At 38.7% G+C, this 22,066-nt stretch overlaps 1 protein-coding gene across 8 annotated transcripts in view; it reads right to left on the bottom strand.

The window, feature by feature from the left end:
* LOC128855303 (tyrosine-protein kinase Fer) overlaps positions 1-4,091 on the bottom strand; it is a 173,373-nt gene extending 169,282 nt beyond the window's left edge. For 6 of the 8 annotated variants that reach the window (XM_054090089.1, XM_054090094.1, XM_054090092.1 and 3 more), the window contains exon 1: positions 3,986-4,087. The gene's annotated coding sequence lies outside the window, so the exon portion shown is untranslated. The other 2 variants (XM_054090091.1, XM_054090090.1) reach the window with 2 other exon arrangements.
* Positions 4,092-22,066: the final 17,975 nt, after the last annotated feature.

Genomic DNA, 22,066 nt, shown 5'->3' with positions numbered 1-22,066 from the left:
AGGAATTACTCTGGTTCAGTGGAAATTCCTCCATAATAATTTTTCCATTAAACAAATGATAAATCGAAATTCAGAATCAAAATATCCTTAAATCACGAGCGATTTTTAATTTCTGCCTTTTTAGCCCCTAAAGCTAAGGGGTAGTCAGAATTTTCAAAACATTTAATTTTTTTTATTTTTTTGCGATTTCTTAAAGTAGAATATCTTAAAAATATTATGTGAAAATTTTAAGTAAAACCGACAAATACTTTTCGAGTTATTCAACAATTCACAAAGGGCGCTCGGGCGCTCCGGAACAGGTAGCAAAACTTTAAGGGGGGAAGCTGGTCTAGAGCGCAAAAAATGGGCATATTTTATGAATTTATTTTGACTCAACAAAGGAATCAATCGAAAATCTGTGAAATAGGTTTAATAATATAGCTTTCATGGTACAAATACAAAATTTTTCGCCTGAATTAATTTCAAAATGGCCGCTGTCCAGCAGTTCTCCTAAGGCGCCTTTTTTCTAGTGGGTCCATTGCCGAAGACGTAAACTCCTTAATTTTTGTCCTGGATCAAAAAATAAAATTTTTTTAGTTTCTATATAACAACAGAAAGAGACGTACGTAGGATTTTTTCGATATTTTGTTTTTTCGCGAAATGGTGCACGTTTGAACAAAAAGTTACAATTTTCACTATAAAGAATGACATAAAATTGTTGATTAAAAAAAAAACTATGTAATATAAATAAAAAATCCTACGTACGTCTCCGGAGAAAGGTATTTCGAATGTATTGTCAAAATTTCGTAAGAATCGGTAAAGATTTGTTCGAGTTATGTCTTCGGCCAGTTTAAAAAAAGTGATTTCGAGAAAAACGCGTTTAAAGTTGTAAGTAGCGTTCGGGGCATACCTGCGAGGCACTGCCGTCGAATGAAAAATTTGGGCATTTAGACATTTTTGCTGGCATCCCTCATTTGGTATATTATTTCTAAGACCCTAAAGCACCTTTTAAGACAAAAAAAAATTTTTCGATTTTTTCAAAATTCTAGACCAGCTTCCCCCCTTAAATGAGTGTTTCCCAGAACTATGTTTTTTGAACTGGTGACCGCCGTAGCCAAATGGGTTGGTGCGTGATTACCATTCGGAATTCACAGAGAGAACGTTGGTTCGAATCTCGGTGAAACACCAAAATTAAGAAAAACATTTTTGGCAATTTTTTGCAATGGCAAACCTCCGAGTGTGTTTCTGCCGTGAAAAAGCTTCTCATAAAAAAGAAAATATCTGCCGTTCGAAGTCGACTTGAAACTGTAGGTCCCTCCATTTGTGGAACAACATCAAGACGCACACCACAAATAGGAGGAGGAGCTCGGCCAAACACCCAAAACGGGTGTACGCGCCTATTATATATATATATATCACTGTAACCTGAAAACCGCTTGGTAGATTTCAATAAAATTTATACAGCTTGTGAAAAACATAAAAAACTCGTGCCTGATCGAAGAATTTTTTTCAAAAATTTCGATTTTTTTATTATTTCTATTGTTTGTTTAATTGTCGGTTTTTTTCTCGAAAGTCTGAAAAATATTTCCTGATGCCGCCATATTGTTAATTTTGAAAAAAAAGCTTCGATCAAGTACAAGATTATATATTATATTAACAAAACTAATTTCGTTGATCCGATTGATTTTAGATGAATCTCCGAGGACTTGGGATGATTTCCGCAAGCAACTTCCGGGCTCCTCATAAACAGCGATAACTTTTACAATTATTAATATTATGCTTGTTTTTTGTGAAATTTTGCTAAAGTCAAGTCGAAACATGATGTATTAATGCTATATTTTTATTTTTGTAAAATAAAGCAATTGACTAGCAAAAAAAAATTATTGAAAATATATTCTTTTTTTCGGGCCTCTGACTACCCCTAACCCCTTAACCAACTTAGTGGAAAATTATCCTTGTTTTTATTAAAAAATACAACAGTTGTCATTAATTCTACCTTAATATGAGCTGTTTATGGCTACGGCGGGACTAATCGACAAATGCTGCAATGTTGCGGCTATGGTTATGGTTAGTATAAGTTGTGAGCACTTAACAGTTACTTTTTGATTACAGCGATGTTACATAGGCTGAGAGCTTAAGTCGAGTTCCTACTCAGTTCTTGAACGCCTCCAATTGGCAAACAGTTTTTATTACATGGATTTTCATCGCCAAAATTCACTCGATGATTCGACATTGTTTGACGAGGGGCTACAGTTAACAACCAAAAACGTCCGTGAGATTAGAAACGAGACTGTGCACCAATCACTAATATACCACGTACAAAAACATGGGCTAAGGTGGCGTCTTTATATAATAAAGATATATATTTTTCAACCCAAATCATCTTCAACTTCACTTGAACTCTAAACCTTTTTCGATGTGGTGTTGTTTATGTTATTTTTGTTGTTCTTGCTGTTTGCTTTTGCTAGCCCATGTTTAGCTGCATTATTGTTCCTTACACCAATATTGTTGGCGTCGTGTTGTTGTGTTGTTGCCTTTGTTATGCTTCAACATGTTGCTGATGTTTTCGAAAAACTTGTTTTTCAAGCATACAAACAACTATGCTAAGATATAAAAGCAACAACAACCTACAATGAATAAAGCTGGTGCAAGTAAGGAAGGTAAGGTACAGCCAGATGGCTGGGAAGAGGTTGGTACTCAGATAGGTAGGTAGGTAGGTGGATATGTATGTACGTTAGTAGGCACGCAAGCAAACAAAAATAAACATCATAAACACAATAAGCGCACCACACCAGAAGACACACACAGTTGTACCCGCGCGCCTTTGGAGATTTACACTAATATGTACTGAAGCACACACACACACACATGCACATGAATGGAGTGGCAGGAGCACAGCTTTAAGATTGCTTTACTGTTGGCTGCTTTTTTATGGCTGTTTGTTTGCTTGGTCGAACTCCACCCTGCCTCGCTGCCAGTCTGCTGGCCCGTTGTGTATCTTTGAGATACGGTTGCTTATGCTTTGCCGTCACAGGTCGCCACTTTGTAGCTGGTTGTGTGAAAACGGGTTAGGCACAAACACTAGAACGGCGATGGCAACGGTAACAGCAACACCAACGACAGACAGACCAACAGCGGGACAATAAATACACAAAGCACCATAACCGAACGGGAACAACAACAAAGAAATGCTGCAAACAGCAAGCGTTAAAAAGATAGCGGAGAAGCGGGCGGGCGGGACAGGTCATCCAAAAATATCAAGCAGCAAATAAATCTTGCGTTCAATCAGCGATAAAAAACTTGAAAAGCGAAATGCGGCATAATATTAAAAGGAAAGAAAAAATGGGTTTCACGATATAATAAATATAAAAACGAGGATTTAGAAAAAATTAAATATTTTTTTTAATGTTTTTTCTTCTTTGATTTGTTCATTTATAGCATGTAGCTGTGTCTGTGGCTGTCTGCGCTTTTGTTGCCACTCCAAGCTGTCAATATTTTTTAACTCAGAATGTACACACGCGAGGATGCAACACGCCGAAAGTAGCAATAACAAAGTTACAAAACGTAAAACTGCCACTGGTGGCTGTGCGCCGCGTTCCTCGCAAGAAATTTTTTCGCTTCACTACCGAAGAAGTAAAGCTCACTTTATGCACTTTTTTTTACAAATTTTTTTTTTTATTTTTTATTTTAATATGAGTTAAACAAAACAAAAAAATCAACTTCGGCCCATAAAATGTCACATTAGATTTGCTTAATCACGCGTGCGAATAATTTTAGGAAAGCAGCGACGGTATATAGCGGGCACGCGGGGGCGCTCTGACACTTCATTGTTGTTATTAACAACTCACTTTGCATAGGATTTCTTTGCTTATCAGATTTCAAATTGTTTTACACTTCAACAAATTTGCATTTATTATTGTTTTCACTTAAATTCTCGCCATTTCTTTGCAAATGAATTTATTGAAATTAATTTACGACAAATTTTCAATTCTTATTTTTTACATACTTATTTCGTTTGCTCACAATTTGATTTCAAATTTTAATTTCACTTAAAAAAAAAAATAAATCCATAAATTGGCCGGCCGTACTTTCGAACTGCACACGTACACGCTTCGAACAAGACTCGACGCAACGGTTGTAGACACAAATGGAATTAGCCAGCAACGCCACATTGGATGCCCAACACCAAACATGCACACACCGTGGCACTCTCTTCAATGTGGACTCTCAAATAGCACTCAAACATGTTTGAGCGCTGCCCCCTGCCACAGTCACTCGTTTGTAAACACAACAAGCAGCTACTAAGCAGACGAGTGTTTTGTGGGAATTCCTTTGCTTATTTCTTTCGTATATTTTTAACTTGTCCACCTATGACGTTTCTGCCATTCTGCCATTTGACTTGTTGACTTGTTGTGTTCCACTATATTTTTGTTGTAGTGTCGAATTCAACACACAATGCCGCTCATTCAGTTGGGCTCTTTGGAAAATTGTATTGAAATGGGGTCAACGCACCTAAATATTCAACGTTTTAGGAAACCTTAAAATTGGGTGTTAATTAACATTTGCCAGTGTACAATCATTCATACAAACATATGTACATAAACATATAATAATATAGTGTTATGAGATTTTAAGTTAATTGTTGGAAATTTTCAAAAGACTTGGGTTCCACTGTGGTGTAAAAAAATATTAAATACTAAATGAAACGGGAATAAAATTGTTTTGTCCTCAAAGTGCTAGGTCACGATGCAATAAAATAAAGGTGATTTGTTGTTGTGCTACTGATACAGCAACAAATTCGCTGGGCCGCGTGTTTTTTTATTTATTTATTTAGAAATCAATAAACAATTATTCTTACGGGCTACTTACTACAAAAGTAGGTTAGGTTAGGTTAGCTTAGTTGGCATTAAGCTACGCATAGACCTTTTGGTCCCGAGCGATACCAGATGAACTAAAAAAGTAAATTTAACAAAAAAAGAAAATAAAGTTAAATTACAATTTTCTTACTAACTAAATACTACAAAAATTATTAAAAAACTAAATTACAATAGACAGTTTGATTGAGCAGTAAAACTTAGCTTAGATAAAGTAAAATCAAATTCAATAGAAGTCGAGGTCTCTTTCAGTTCATGAAGAGAGCGACCAATAGGAGCATTGCAGGCATAATTTGTTCTGCACCTGTACAAATGGAACGGATATTTATTAGGTAAGGACTTGGTTGCTATTGAAAAGTTAATCATTTCTAGAAGAGAGGAACACTCAATTTGTATTTGAAGTATATTAGTAGAAAGTAGTGGAAAGGGGAAATTCTTGGCAACAGTTTGCTAAATACCATAGCACTAATTTTAAATAATTTCTTAATACTTTTCGTTCATAAACAAGGTAATGCCTTATCAACAGTCATATTCAATTCGATGCTGCACTTTGTTGTAAGGGAAGTCAACAAAGATGGTACCTCGATAACTAAAACAACCCAAATATGTGCTTACACAGATGTCAGCGCTATTCGCTCAAGAAATAGGAATGATTTAAAAGAAATTTTCCTAAACATTTGCAAAATTGCAAACAGTGTTGGCCTTTTTGTAAACGAGGGCAAAACCAAATAGGGTAACTGCGGGTATTGTGGTATAGGCGGGTAATGTGGTATAGCAGCTTTATTCGAAAACTAAAGTCGTGGAAATAACGGGACCAAGTTAGATATTTCGGCATTCTCAGAATCTTAAGAACGCGTGATTTGATTTGTGTTTTGAAAGGCATACAGTGAGTCAGTTGTAAAAAAATCGCGTGGTCGTGTGGTTGGCATTTTTTTGTGCCCAGTGGAAAATTTCTGGCAAATTAAAATCTTGTGCTTTAAGCTGCATTTATTCATCGGGAAGTAAAAAGTGAGTTTAATACTAGTGAAGCATATAAGCAATATTTTTGTATATTTGATCGTTATTTAATTATTCAAAATTAATTGGTTCAAACTCTAATGCGGCTATTGTGGTATAGGTAAAGGCGGCTAAAGTGGTATAGTGTACCATATTACCCTCTCGATCAAAAAAATGCCGAAGAAAGGTGAAATACGAAAATGGAAAGCAGAGGATATGAAAAAAGCTATCCAAGCGGTTAGAAAAGGTGAAATGGATATTCTCTTGGCTTCCAAGACATTTAGTGTCCCCCATACCACTCTGCAGCGCATGTCAAGAAGCGAGAAATCCATCGAGGAGCTGTTGACAACTAAACTTGGGCGGGCTCCGATTTTAACAGCGGAAATTTAAAATGACTTAGTTAAATATTTACTAGAAATGGAGTCAAGGTACTGGGGACTAACACGCGCAGACGTGCGGTCATTGTGTTATCAAATTGCCACAAAAAACAACATTCCCAATAAGTTCTCCGTTATTAAAGAGTGCGCTGGCAAGGATTGGCTAAAAGGCTTCTGTAACCGACACCGAAATGTTCTGAGTTTTCGAAAGCCAACTAGAACAAGCGTCGACCGTGCACGTGGTTTTTCTCGAGAAAATGTTGATATATTTTTCAAATTGCTGGAAGAAGAAAACGCAAAACATAATTTTCCGCCTACTCGAATCTGGAACGTTGACGAAACCGGAATATCAGTAGTTCCTTCGCAGCAGGCACAAATAATCGCTCGGAAAGGAAAAAAACAGATTGGAACAATGACTTCAGCTGAGCGAGGATCGCTTGTTACAGTCATCACTTGCATGAGCGCAGGAGGTGGTTTCGTACCACCATTTTTCATCTTTCCACGAAAAAACCATAACCCTCTTCTAATGAAAGACGCTCCCTCTGGCTCAAACTCGGCGTGCCATTTGTCTGGATGGGTTCAGATTCCCATCTTCACGAAATGGTTCAGGCATTTTTTAAGCGTAACGAAACCATCTCCGTCTGAACCCCTGCTTCTCATATTAGATGGGCATTATTGCCACACACGCAATATAGAAGTTATTGATCTAGCCCGCGAACACAATGTGACTATACTTTCTTTGCCACCCCATTCAACACACAAACTTCAACCGTTGGATAAGGCTTTTATGGGACCTTTTAAGAAGTACTATAATGACGAAATAAGACGATTTATGCGTGAACAGGGCAGAAAAGTTACACATTTTGATATCGCTGGACTATTTCCTAAGACTTATTTGAGGGTTCAAACTAGAGAAATTGCAATAAATGGTTTTAAAGCCACGGGGATTTATCCGTTTGACAAACATATTTTCACAGATTCAGATTTTATAGCTGGGAACTCATCATCATCAGGTGCAATTCAGTTTTAAATATAAAAAATCTTGCTAGATATATTGTCTTCTCAGAGGATCCAGTTGAAACCATAAATTCAACGACAGAAGAAACCCCAAGCGCATCAGCCATGGAAATTGAGCCTGAAATTCGTAAGTTTCGCAATAAAATCTATGGAAATTTTAGGAACGCTATTTAATTTGTTTATAGAAGCAAGCACAAGCCGAGGACTCGTTACTCCCTGGGAAATATCTTCACCACCAAAGCTACGAGATCCTCCACCTAATCGGAAAGGCCGGAAAACAAAGGCAACTGTTTTAACAACTTCGCCTTATAAGTGTAATTTGTTACAGAGCATTAAAAGCATTAACAGGAAACGCAATGCTCCGGTTAATCCATCCCCAAAACCCTCTAATAAAAAAAATATTTCTACCAAATCGTTTGTTGACTCGCATTCAAGTGACAGTGAAGAGGAGTTTCCAGATGTTCCACCAACAAAAGAATCCTCTTGCAACTACTGTGGCAAAATTTATGGGCAGGATATAATAATGAAGCCTTGGACCTCTTGTCTGCAATGCGAACAAATTTGGGCCCACGAAAAGTGTATTCCCAATCGAAGTGCTATTTTTCTTTGCGATTCTTGTAAGTAATACTCTTACAAGTGTTATGAATTTTATTGTTGCGTTTTTTGTCATTTGAAGCTTAAAATATTTTTGTTCAATATGTTTTAATTCATTTCATATTCCTTTTTTAAATGGTTCGCAATAAAATTTTAGTTATCAATCCAAAGTAACTGACTTATTATTAAAGGCATCATATGCGGGTAATGTGGTATACTATACCACATTACCAGAATAAGGTATACCACATTACCCGCCAATTTCTTCAAGGGCTTGTTTCCGTCTTTTGCAGTACTTTCTTAAATATTTCTGAAACTCGCGGCTCTAAGGCTTTTGAAGCTAGGTTTATTTGAACTTAATAACAGTAGCATATTATTGATAAATTTTCATTCAAATCAAATAAAATTTAACGATTTTATAGACGTAAATAAAATGGGTGTACCACAATACCCGCAGTTACTCTATCTGTTGAAATCGAGGCGGCCTACACCGATGCAAAATTTCCATGCGGGAGCCTATACCTACTTCTGAAACAGGGCAGCATTTTAAGTACTAGGAGTTATGTTCGCATGTAGCGGGTGTTTCAACTTCCGCAGTCAGGGATCGCATCAACGACGCCAACAAAGTGTATTACGCCTACCTTAACTTGTTCAAGTCCCGACTTTTGTCTAAAACTACAAAGTTAACTATGTCAGAACAAGACAGTTGCACGTTTTGTTAAAGCGCAGCGCATTATGTGGTTAGGTCATGTGTTCCGTATGCCTGCTGACTGTACGGTGAAGAAACCTTGACAGGAAAGCTAATGGGCGTGAAGGCCAAAGGCAGACCGAGAAACCGTTGGATAGACGTTGTGGAATATGATCTTAAGAAGTTGGGAATACGTAACTACGAAGCAACAGCTCAAGATAGACTGCTTTGGAGGAGTATCTGTTTTGAAGGAATGCTAGGATGCTCTCGCTCAAGCATGTATTACTGCAACCCTTACAGGTCATTGGCAGGTGCGGATCATGCAGCTAAACTTAACTTTGCTTTCAATCCCATCTGCAGAAGCTGTCAGGCGGAGGGGGTAAAAGAAAATATTTTCCACTATTTACGCGAATGTCCAGGTTTAGCCAGACCAAGACTTCGCTCTTTCGGTGAACGTTTCCTGCAGCAAATTTATGAAATTTCAGATATGGAGATGAAAAAAGTTCTGCTATACTTGGATCTCACGAGATAGAATTGAAAACAAAAAATGAACACAGTGGTAGGTAAACGCCGTAAGTCGCTAATTAAGATTATTTCATAAGAAATACTCAACAACTTCAACAACAACCAACTATAATATAATATTAGGAATCTGCAAAATACCACACATTTTACAATATTGTAAAGAGACGTTGCAATTTTCGCTTTTTACCGGAGCTGATGAAGTGAAATAAAGGGTGTTCTTTTAGCGACATCAGATCTATCTATTGACAACTATGGTTTGACAGCTGAGAATGGTAAGCTATGTTAACATTTCTGTTCAGTAAGGTCATCAAGAATGATCGAATGCAAGATTGCGCCTTCCGAATTCGCTGTGTCGCCAGACTACATGGTAGGTAGGTAGGTTAGATGCCAAGAGTACCACGGATACCATAATGTAGACCATTATCTGCGACAAATTACAAAACTTAAAGGAAGAAAACCCATCTGCAACCATGCAGTGTTGTTGATGTAGTAGAGAAGAGATTCTGCAATGAGGGTTGTACGGAAGTTCAAACTTCTCCGCATTAGTTCCGGCCACACAGTGGCCGGTGAACACCACTGTACATGTATGGGGAATGTTTATGATGCAACAACAACCTTTTTTTAGGCAAGCTCATCAGCAATTTAATTTCCCTCTATTTTCCTATGCCCTGCAACCCAGATAAGAAAAATTTTCCGGCACGTTAGAAACGTTTGATCTCCTCCTTACAGGAGTTGAATAGAAGCGAGGTACAACATGGCGACTACCGGGCCTTGATGGTACCTTGACGATCTCGGCTGACGATATTGGCTGATTTAGAGAAAAAACCCCCTCCAACTTCAGATTTCATCTGGGATACGTCAGTGAAAACAGAAGTACCTAGTCAGTTCGGAGCCTTCCCTCCTTTCATTTCATCCTGCTTTGAAAGATAGCCCTAGCACAACCCTCAAAACCTAGCTCGTAGATGTTATAGCACTTCAGAAGAGCTACTCACCCAACTAGGAAACCATATGTCAAAATTGGTAGAACCACTAAGTTGTACATCCAGAGTACGATACGTGACTTGAAACCCCATTTTTTTGCTGAAAATAAATTTACAAGAGTAGAAAGCTATACTGGCTTTCTTAACTGATTTCCGAGATGCAGCGTGGCATGAAGTATTACACCAAGGCACTTAACTTCCGACGAGAGCATAAGAAATTGGTTGTTTAATATAGGACATCTGCTGAATAACCTCAACTCCGTTTTGTTAGAGTTGACTCTAAGACCGCCACTGGCAGCCTATCAGCTGAATACAGCCAATGCTCCTTCCAACATTTCAGCCATGACTGACGACAGATTGCATGAATAAGCAAACAAAAGGAAGGAGGTATAAAAAATTATTTTATAAAAATTAAGTTAAATATCTTTAATAGTTTGTTTTTGTATTTTTTTTTTTTTTTTTTTTTTGATAGTTTTCGAAATATATTTATATCTTCAAGTACAAAAATATCGTTAGATTCACCCGCGGGTAGTGAGTATATGATTTAGGAATGTATCAATGGAGAAATCCACTCTCTAATAGGACCTCCCGCAGCACGATGCCATAATTGTTCCTATGACCCGCTTTTACACGCGATCCAAATACATACCGGTGTGACATGGACATGGACACACCAGCAGCATACCAAAAAAAGCTTGGCTAAGATTCTATGCAATTACAGCAAAAACTCTCACAGCATACAACATAAATTTACCAGCTAAGGTAACTAGAATACCTTTCGGATACAATATCCTACGCTTCTATATAAAAACTTTGCTTGTGCATCATATTTTTTGTTTGCAAATGCAAATATTTACTTCTTCTTTATTTTCACCATCTGACAAATACAAATGAAAAATGCGCGTCTCAAAAAGTCACTCGTTCAACGACAATCCGCTCAAATTTGTTCTGCAACATCAAACCGGCAAGAGAGCGTCCATTCCAACAGGCAATCAGACAATCGAGCCAATCGTGCATTAAATCAGTTGCTCAACCTGTTTCACAGTTTTTCAGCTCGGCTGCATTGATTCTCGTTGATGCCGCAGCTGCACCGACTTACCGAGTAGCTAACTGACTTACTGGTGGCTGCTTTTGTTTACAAAATTGTGTGCACGTTGTCGGCGTGTAGGTTTTCGTTAGCCTTTACTATTGTTTACCTCCCACCCTGATGGCAAACGCACCAACAGCAAACCAACGACAGCAACTCCGACAACGAAAGGGAGCAAACAAGCATCCAACAAACAGGCCTAGTCTAACACCGGCAATAGATGAAAATCCAAAAACAAATACACCACAGAATTACTTCGAGGTAGATGTCAGGGCATATGTGCAGGCATGCATGTACTTATGTTTATTAGGTCGGGGCGATTTTGCAACGCATACCGCGCCGAAGAAATTATAATTCCTTCTTTTTAATATGAACAGAAAATTTGTCTACTACAAATTTACATAGGTAAGTCTAAGGTCTTTTGAGGTTCTTACATTTGACTTTTATGCAGTATTCTAGATTTATATAGAATTTTCAAGGCGCACTAATCGACCAAAAAAACAAAATAACCATATCATTTGATACATAAACTTCATGGAAGATTTACGCTGAATCCAAATAAAGTCAGAATTTGGAAAAAGTAGAATCTTTTTAGAGGTATGGCGAAAGTTTTGAGATCTAAAAGAAGTGCACCCACTTAAATGCAATCTGGCCAACCTCGAATTCTAAATCACAAAAGTTAGTTAATTGCAAATATGTTGCAACATTTTCCAGCCAGATTGCTTGTTAAGAGCTATTCATGGATTTATCGCCCACTTTGCATAATTTTTAACAAAATTGAGAGAGAACTAATGGACTATGAATAAGTTCGTGCGGGTTTTTTTCGAAATTTGAAACTTTATTGACGTAAAATGGTTACAAATTTAATATTCAAAATATTGTCCATCGCTTACTACTACTTTTTCCCATCTTTCTGGCAATTCACGGATTGCCTTTGTGAAAAATTCGGTCGGTTTTGCCGCAATCCACGAATCGATCCATTTTTTGACTTCATCGTAATTACGGAAGTGCTGGTCAGCCAGGCCATGTTGCATCGATCGGAAGAGATAGTAATCGGATGGCGCAAGGTCTGGACTATACAGCGGGTGGGGTAGGACATCCCATTTGAGCGTTTCTAAGTATGTTTTGACCACTTGTGCAACATGTGGCCGAGCATTGTCATGTTGCAAAATAACTTTGTCGTGTCTATCGGCGTATTGCGGCCGTTTTTCTCGCAGTGCTCGGCTCAAACGCATCAATTGTCGTCGGTAGACATCCCCCGTAATCGTTTCATTCGGTTTCAGTAGCTCATAATACACAACACCCAGCTGGTCCCACCAGATACACAGCATAACCTTCAGGCCATGAATATTCTGCGCCGACGTCGATGTTGAAGCATGGCCAGGGTATCCATACGTTGCCCGACGTTTTGGATTGTCGTAATGGACCCACTTTTCATCGCCAGTCACAATTCGATGCAAAAAACCCTTTCTTTTGTGCCGTTGAAGCAGTTGTTCGCATGCCATAAAACGGCGTTCAACGTCTCTTGGCTTCAATTCATACGGCACCCAATGGCCTACCTTTCGGATCATTCCCATGGCTTTTAAACGTTTGGAAATGGTTGATTGATCAACTCCCAAAGTTTTTGCAACCTCTTCTTGCGTTTGAGCCGGATCTTGATCGAGCAATTCCTCCAATTCGGTATCCATGAACTTTGGCGGCGCACCCTCGCGTTCTTCGTCTTCCAAGCCAAAATCACCACTTTTAAAGCGTGCAAACCACTTCTGGCACGTTCGCTCAGATAGAGCATGCTCACCATAAACTTCCACCAAGATACGATGACTTTCGGCTGCTTTTTTCTTCATATTAAAATAATGAAGAAGAATTCCCCGCAAAAACACATTATTTGGCACGAAATTCGACATTTTCAAGTGTGGTAAAAATATTGTTGTTTACGCTTCAAATAAAAAACTTATACTGACGTTTGTGCCTTACGACAGTAGCTCTCCAATGAATGTTTGGAAATGTGGATCGATGGAATAATAATCAAGTTACGCCATCTGTTGTAAAACCGCACGAACTTATAAATAGACCTATTAATAATTTTCGAAATAAATATCAATATGGCCTGGAGTTTCTTTCTTGGACGTCGAAATATGATTCTTTATGAATACAATAACTTCCTGTTTATCTACTTTTTTCTGCATCAGTTATTTATATTTTTTGAACTCCATTTACATACAAACACTCATTTAATAATAAAAAAAAATAATAATATTCAGCATAACTTCGGTCGCCGTAACCGAATGGGTTGGTGAGTGACTACCATTCAGAATTCAGAGAGAACGTAGGTTTGAATCTCGGTGAAAGACCAAAATGAAGAACAAGAATGGCGGTCGCCCCTCTTCAGGCAATGGTATTTCTGCCATGAAAAAGCTCCTCATAAAAAATATATGCCGTTCGGGGTCGGGGTGAAACTGTAGGTCCCTTCACTCAAAAGAGTATATGCGCCAATTATATATATATATAATAACTTCCTGATACAATTTAAAAAAGGACATTGAGTAAGAATTCTTAGTGGAATTTGTTACATAATTCTAAACATTGTTTAACAAGAAATATTTTATATTATTTTATATGTTTTAAACCTTAAAACGACGTATTAAATTAAAAGGCGTACATATTTCGAAGCAAAAAGCTTGAGGATTTGGATGAGTGGCAAAGCGATTGCTGTATATCTGAGCGATAATGCCGATTTATTCATATATTGTAGAAACTTTCAGGTCACGGTGTAAAACCTAGTTGCTTTCAAACCAAAACGCATAGGCATATATGCGCAGGACCTTAGACTGAAATATCTTTGCAAGTTCGGTTTTGAAGCTGAATCCCATATATGAACTCCGTAGCTCCATATTGGTTTGAGTATTGCTTGGTATATAGGCACTTTATTGTCTAGTAACAACCCCGATTTTTGGCAAAGTAACCAATACAATGCGCGTAGTTTAAGTACGAGATGCTTCCGCTTTAAAAAATAAGTATTATATTTAGCATTATCTGTTTAGGGAATTTGCGTTTTGTTTAAAGTTAGAGGAGGGTAAGATCCATTGCGAAGGGTGAAAGTTACTTACATAGATTTAATTTCGTTTGCTTTTATGCGCCATGTTTTCAACCAAGTGCAGACATTATCGAGGTTTTCTTGTAGTTTAAAAGCAGCAGCCGAGACATGATTACTCTTAGCCATTACATGCAGATGATATATGTGGCGGTGTATGCGTGTGTCCATAAACAAGGTGTGTTATACAGGTCCTAGGACGTTTCACTGTGGTACACCCGCCTTTATTGGGTAGTGGTAGATGGCGTCGGCGTTTACTTTGAGAAGAAAATACATGATCTGGAGATATGATTTTAAGGTCATGGGGCAGGCTCGTTTTAAGCGTATATAATAAACCTTCATGCAAGACCTTATCAAAAGCTTGAGTGATATCTAGAAAAACTGCAACACAATATTCTTTCTTCTCGAGTGCTTCTCTAGCGAATTTAAATACACAGTTCACCTACAATGTACAATTAATGGATAAAACAATAGCTCTTCAAAAAGTTTTGAAATTACAACATAATATACATTAATTAATTTGAGCACTTAAGGAATCAAAATGTTGTGCATAAGATTATGCCTACATAGGGTTATCTAATAAGAGGTGTTATTTTGATATTCAAAGAAAAATGCTAATATATTATTTAATATAAGTGATCGGATGTTTATTTCATTATAAAGAGGAAGGTATGCCGCTAATAGTGGAAAATAACATCAGGCAAATGACCACCACGACCACGCTTACAGGACAATATCCTTTTCATGAAATTCTCCATAACCGAATTGCAAAGTGGCTGCCCTATGTCCTCGATAGCCTCACGAATTCCTTCTTTGAGGTCTTGAATCGACCCTGGGCTGTTGGCGTAGACCCTCTCTTTCACATGACCCCAAAGAAAAAAGTCCCAAGGTGTTAAATCACAAGATCTCGGTGGAGAATTGTGATCACCTCTTCGATAGATAACACGGTCCGGAAACGTTTCCCGTAAAAGATCAATGGTTTCATTGCTTGTGTGGCACGTAGTGCCGTCTTGTTGAAAATAAACGTTGTACAGATTAATACCATCCAATTCCGGCCATAAAAAATTGTTAATCATCTCTCGATAGCGCAACCCATTCACCTATAACACCTGTTATTTGAAAACCCTGCATAATATATCCGTCCAATGTGAGTTTTTAACAATAATGAGAAAATAAAATGTTCTATATTTTTTTATCATGAAAAACTTTGAGAATACTTAAAGAAGCGGACACACTGGGCACTCGCTTTTGACTCTTGCCATAGGTCCACATATAACAAGATTATCTACACTTTCAACCTTCACTCCCAATACGCAATTAAATAACGAGGTTACCCATGCAAACTGGCTCTCCCAAAATTTGGTATTATAAAAGGATCTTAGATTATAAAGACCTGCCTTCCGTACAACCCCGTGCAATCGATAATTATTGTTACGTGTGTAAGGAGAAACATCAAAATAAAAACTAAATAAAGAGGGCGCCGGCAAAAGAGAGGTTTGTAAACATAATTCTACTAAAATATTTATTAATTATGCCTTCACGTTAATGTAAAAAGTGAGTACCTACGTGGGTTCGAATCTCCGTGCATGAAACACCAAAATCAAGAAAACTTTTTTTCTAATAGCCATCGCTCCTCGGCAGGCAATGGCAAACCTCTGAATTTCAGATGGGTATTGCTGCCATAATTTGTAGTAACCTCAGTAGACGTGGCTTGCGGATTTCCTCCAACTGACTATTACTAGCAGCCAATTTCGCAATTAGATTAACTATTGTTTTATTGTCTTCTTTCTATATCGTTAACAATAATTGTACCTAAAACAGCCTTTTACAACTACAGGAAGGCTCTTTGTAGCAGGAATTTACAATAAATTAAAAATTGCGGCTACGGTATCTTAAATGCTATGTTTGGTCTGTTTTGCTGTAAGGTGCTGAGTCTTTTACACTGAAAACCCCGACTATGAATAAACTGGAGGCATTTGAAATGTGGTGCTATCGAAGAATGTTAAAACTATATTTTACACAAAAGATTAGCAACGCAGAAGTTTTACGTAAACTTAATAAGAAAAGGGAGCTTTAAACAACAAACAATAAAGCGTCGAAAAACCGCATATTTCGGGCATATCACGCCGGGACCCAAATACGAATTGTTGCAATTCATTGTACAAGAAGGAAGCAAATGGTTTGTTTAAGGAATGTAAGAGAATGGACTGGACTTCGAACAATTGGACAACACGTACACGTAGTGCGAAACCATGAAGATTATCGTGATATAGTATTAAGAATAAATTAACGTAAATTATTCGTAGAATCTCTCTTGCCAACAAGTGCTACTTTGGACTAAGTAGGCAAATGAGTAGTAAAGTCCTCTCCCGACGAACAAAACCAATACTCTAAAAGGCGCTCATCATGCCCGTCCTAACGTAAGGCGCAGAAGCGTGGACGATGACAACATCCAATGAAACGGCGCTTGGAGTGTTCGAGAAAAAGATTCTGCGGAAGATTTTTCGGCCTTTGCACGTTGGCGGCGGCGAGTATCGCAGGCGATGGAGCAATGAGTTGTATGAGCTTTACGACGACATAGACACAGCGCAGCGAATAAAGATCCAGCGGCTACTTTTGCTGGCTCATGTCGTCATACAAATGCTCTGGCTCTGAAAGTATTCGATGCGATACCAGTTGGTGGTAGCAGAGGAAGAGGAACGCCTCCTTTGTGTTGGAAAGATCAGGTGGAGGAGGACTGGCTCACTTGGTGTGTCCAACTGGCACCGATTGGCACGAGAAAAAAACTATTGGCGCGCTTTGTTAAACTCGGCCAAAATCGCGTTAGCAGTTATCGCGCCAATTAAGAAGAAGAAATTATTGGGTATATACTTACAAATTTTTAAATTTTTGCATAATACGATAAGGTTGTGACCGATAACATTCCGTAAATGGAAGAGACAAATAAAGACGAAACACAATAATTGAACAAACCAAAAATGCCAAACTAAAATATTCCACCTAACAAATTTCTGTGAAGAAAAACCGTTCAAAACAGTCTTGAGTGCTGACTGTCCATTTTGGAGCTAATCTGCCATATTTGAAAGGAGAGATTAATTTTTGCGGATTTATTGCTAATTACTGCATATATGAATGTATTTTTACAGACTTGTTTTTTTAACTTAAAGATTTCCCAAAAAATCTTATTTGGTCTTCATCCGAATCAATTTTATTTCTTTGCGGTTTTTATGAACTGAACGTTTAGCTACCTCGATTAGTAATTGAGCAGGCCATTCGGTACCCTGAATATCGGCATGGTATCAGCGCATCAATTGTGGAACAACATCAAGACGCACACCACAAATGGGAGGAGCAGTTCGGCCAATTACCTAACAAAAGTCTAGTAAATTATTTATTTTTTCTTTATCAGCTCATTTGATAGCGTTGGTTGATCTTGCTCAGATAATGTAAATGATTATTTGGTCCATATGGTATATATGTATATGTATTTCGTTCATTGGCCGTGGCTTTAGAACGATTTTACAGTTCAGCGTAAAATATTACATTAAGTTGAAAAATTCTACAATATATAAAACTTGTTCCATAAAAATCAAATTTTGGAACTTCGAAATGCATTTTAGACCCAAATAAAGGTGTTGCGGAACAACTTTTTGTTCATAATCAGAAAATCCACGGCGTAGTACCATAACATTTTGTGTCATACAAATTGTCCCGGTCTAATGCATAAACACACATATGTATATGTATGTGCACATACATGTATGTAGTACGTAGTATTTGTTGTATATTCGCTTGAGTGCATGCGGTAGAGAATACATTTGAAGAAGTGCAACTACTCCTATGTATGTGTGTATATGTATATATGTATGTATGTATGTAAGTCAGCCCAGCTGAACTGAATTTAGCTGACTTGAAGTGCTGCTGCGTGCGGTTGGTAGTCGTGAAGAACATAATTGAAATTGAAAAATATTTGCCGTGAATTGAGGCAGAAGTTCGTCGGCAGCGGCTGCAACTGCGTTGTTAATTGCGCTGTTATGAGCAGCGAAGTTGTGGTGACCCTCCGGCCGCTAGTGCATTTATGACTTGTTGTCCGGCAGTCAATTGACTATGAAGCGGCGACTGCCATTAGCAGTAAACGACTGACTGTCGCACTCGAAATGTAGCCACCCCGGGTATGACAAGTAGTTGCAAAAAGGATCAATTGCTCCTTGTTGTTATTGTATTTACATAGTTGTTAAAAGGTTGATAACAGGCGGCCCTTGGTCATTGGTGACGGTGATGGTAATGATAGTATGTATGTATTTACGTGTCTATAAGTATAAACAACACAAATAAGATGTCTGGCGGTCATTTGAGTGCATAAATCCTGACACGCACCATTAGCAAGCCATTAAGTAGCGGCGTGGAAGTGTACTCGCAAGCCATGCAAGGATGTATTTTTGTGTGTTATTGGAACCGGGAAGAATGGCGAGCCCGAGTGTGTCTAAATGGTGCCTTGTATCAATTTTCAAGGTAAAGATGCACTCTGAAGTAATTAAAATAAGTAGAAATGTGTATGTATGTGTGGGTATGTATCTATGCATAACAACAAAGAATCCTTATCCAATAATAAACATATATACAGAGTGCACATGGCAGTTGAGGACATGCATATATGTGATTATAGCTTCCTGAAACCATCAATTTTCGGTTTTGCTCTTTTTCAGATAAGATGTGGAGAATTACAACTCAGCTCAATAAATGATGAGACATGCATTTATCGTCGCTATATACCCAAATCATACCGATTTCGAAGTCTGTAATTTTCTTAAGGGCGCCCATGCATTCGTTCATAAGATTCGCTGTGAATTGGAGCCTCGGACGGCGATGCAAAATCTGTTTCAAAACGCAGAAAAGGCGTGGAACCTTCCAACACTGTCCGATCTGCGCAATTTATTGAACAAGTGCAAGTGATCATTGACGAGGACCCTTCCCTCTCAACGAGACTCTTCAATGGGGCCCTTGCGAGAGAGTTTAATGTTTCCGAGGGTCTTATTCGTCGAGTTGTCCATGAAGATCTCCGATATAAATTCTACGTTGCGCGCAAACGACAGTTTATGTTGGAGCAAACACCAGTTCAGTGAGTTATCTGAACAAAAAGCCTTAAGGTACGCTGCACTAGACAGGGCTAGTTTACTGGGGCCTTACTAAAACTCGAAACAGAGGAGGATAAAACAAGGTGTTCCGCATGGAGTGTCATATCACCCTTCCTTTTTAACTTCTACCTATCGAAGCTGCCCCAGCCACCAGAGGGAGCGTCCCTGGTTTCCTATGCTGACGATTGTTCGATAATGGCATCGGGGAATGACATCGATGGCCTGTGCTTCAAAGGAAACAATTACCTCAACAGGCGTTCTCGCTTTTTCACTGCGAGGAATTTCCAAATTTCGCCCACTAAATCTACGGCAACCCTTTTTACTACCTGAACAAAGGAGGTCAAACTACAGCTTAAGGTCAGAGTCGATGACACACCATATACCGACAGCAAACAAACTCTACTGCTCTCCCTTTTTGCGCACACAACAGCAATTGTATTAAAGTCCAAAACCGCAACAAGGTCCTCTAATCGTTTGCAGCAGACGACATTTAAAGCAATTGGCCGGTCGGTTCTGAACTGTGCTGCGCCTCTCTGATCGCCTGGAACTAGTGGGTCGCAGTGCTTCAGATATGCTAAACTACTGCAATCAGGACAGCCACGGATACCTCTTTATGTTCCCCTTGCAACACCTCCACTACCGAAGGTATCATCCCTGCAGACATTTGCTGGAAACCTCCTCCCTGGCACTTCAGGAGGCATCTCTACAACTACGCAGACGAGATCCAGGATGAAACGAACCTACAGCTACTGGACCGGACAGTATTTAGACAGGTGCTCTTTGAATGATGTCATCGGAGTGCAACCATCGCCAATTGCAGATAAAGAGCTTCAGCTTCCCCAAGAAACCCGTGTAACTTTAGTACAATTACGTTTTGGATACTGTAACAGACTAAACTCCTACCTATCCAGAATTGTCCCCGACATACCAAACATATGTCCAACATGTGAAGGCACGCCGCACGAGTCTAACCACCTTTTCATATGTCCCATCAAACCTACTCACCTAACACCCCTCTCCCACTGGACCCAACTTGTCGAAACCGCACGTTTTCTGGGTATACCGTTAGATGACTTAGACGAAAACGGCTGGTAACTACATTGCTCTGAGAGAGATTCGTAAACTGTTACAACAACAAAACGCCTTCTGAACAAAATTAAACACAATGAAGTGCCTGAGATGCTATGGTTTTTTCCTGACGAAAAAAATGTAGACAAAGAGCAAAAGACCAGCCGCAAAAATGACACATGGCTGTGGTCCAATCCTAGAGAGGTTCTTGTTGTCATGCACACGAAGTTTTCAGCCCCTGCTATGGTTTTAGGTGTTGTGAGCAACAAGGATATGTCATAGCACCACACTTCTTTAATCAAGGATTTCGCTTGCATATATCGAGGTTCTATAGACAGTAGTGAAGCTCTGGATTGATAGTGTACGCGGTGACATGCCTACGTCTTTCAGCAAGACTCTTCAGCTCCTTCACTTGATTGGATGGCTGGAAATTTCCATGACCACACAACACCGAACTAATGGCCGCCTAACCCCCCAGACCTTAATCCCCTGCATTACAACGTACGGGGTGTAGTTGAGCATGAAACCAATAAGCATCCTCATAACATCATTTCTTCTCTGAAGGCTGCAATTAACACCGTTAAGGGCGCATTTGACTCGGGCATGCAATCGAAGAATCCACTCAAGTTGTCCTCAAATACCGTAGGCACCCTGTATGTTAAGGGCAATCAGATTGGAGGTACTTTTTCCAACAAGTTTTTTTGAAGGATCACGCGTATTATTCTACACAAAAATCCGATACCTCTAAATTGCCACCCTTTATATGCGAAATAGACTCAGCCATATTGACTCATTAACAAATCGTAAATATTTTTATTTCGGACGAAAGCTGAATAATTTGAGGTTGGGAGTCGTAATTTTTTTTATTGGGAGTTCATAAAAATGGAAAAAGGATTGGATTATCAAATTTAGATAAATGAAAGAATTTAAATCCATACAATTAAAAAAAAAACTAGCAATTTAAAAATATTCTACTGAATTTGAAACAACTCCATTTATACAATTTTTCGCCCACGTGCCTTTTAAAGAAGACTTCGTCGAAAAAGAGGAGCGCTGTCGTTTTCTTTTTATATAGTTGTTGTTCGTGTTGGTTAATTAACGTCTAGCACTATTTTAATTACCACAATCCTCCATTGCTTCAGAGGTTCAGTATTCAAGTGTGCCCTTCGTTGCGTCTAGAAAGAAAAGAAGAGACCTAAATTCCACACCTGAAAACTTTGAATGTTGAGGAATGGCTTGCCCAAAGCTCATAAAGCTCTTGACAAACTCATATAATTGCAAAGATATAACTGTGGTTTAAATTAAAGTCTTATGCCACTGCGCGGTATCCTACCTTCCAGTGTCCTGTGAGAACCGCGATTAGTCCTGAGATACTGGGTAGTCCGTACCCTAGCAATTGTTTCGTCTTAGACACGTTATAGTCTGGCCATGCCTTCCTATACTGGCATATGGCACGGGCTGGTAGTATTACCGTCTAATTGTAATACTATAATAGTGAGACTGTACACCCGCCTAAATCAGTCTGAAGAGAATTTCTACTACTTTCGCTTCATCCGAGCTTAGGTAGGATTCCAGTCTAGTAAGCTCATTCACCTTCTCATTATTCTCGATGTTCCGTGGCCTGAAACCCATACCAGAGTGATGTCTAGCTATTG

The sequence above is a fragment of the Anastrepha ludens genome, chromosome 2, assembly GCF_028408465.1.
Source record: "Anastrepha ludens isolate Willacy chromosome 2, idAnaLude1.1, whole genome shotgun sequence".
NCBI lineage: Eukaryota > Metazoa > Arthropoda > Insecta > Diptera > Tephritidae > Anastrepha > Anastrepha ludens.
Note: the sequence above shows the minus strand (reverse complement) of the source record. Positions and strands in the feature narration are given on the sequence as shown.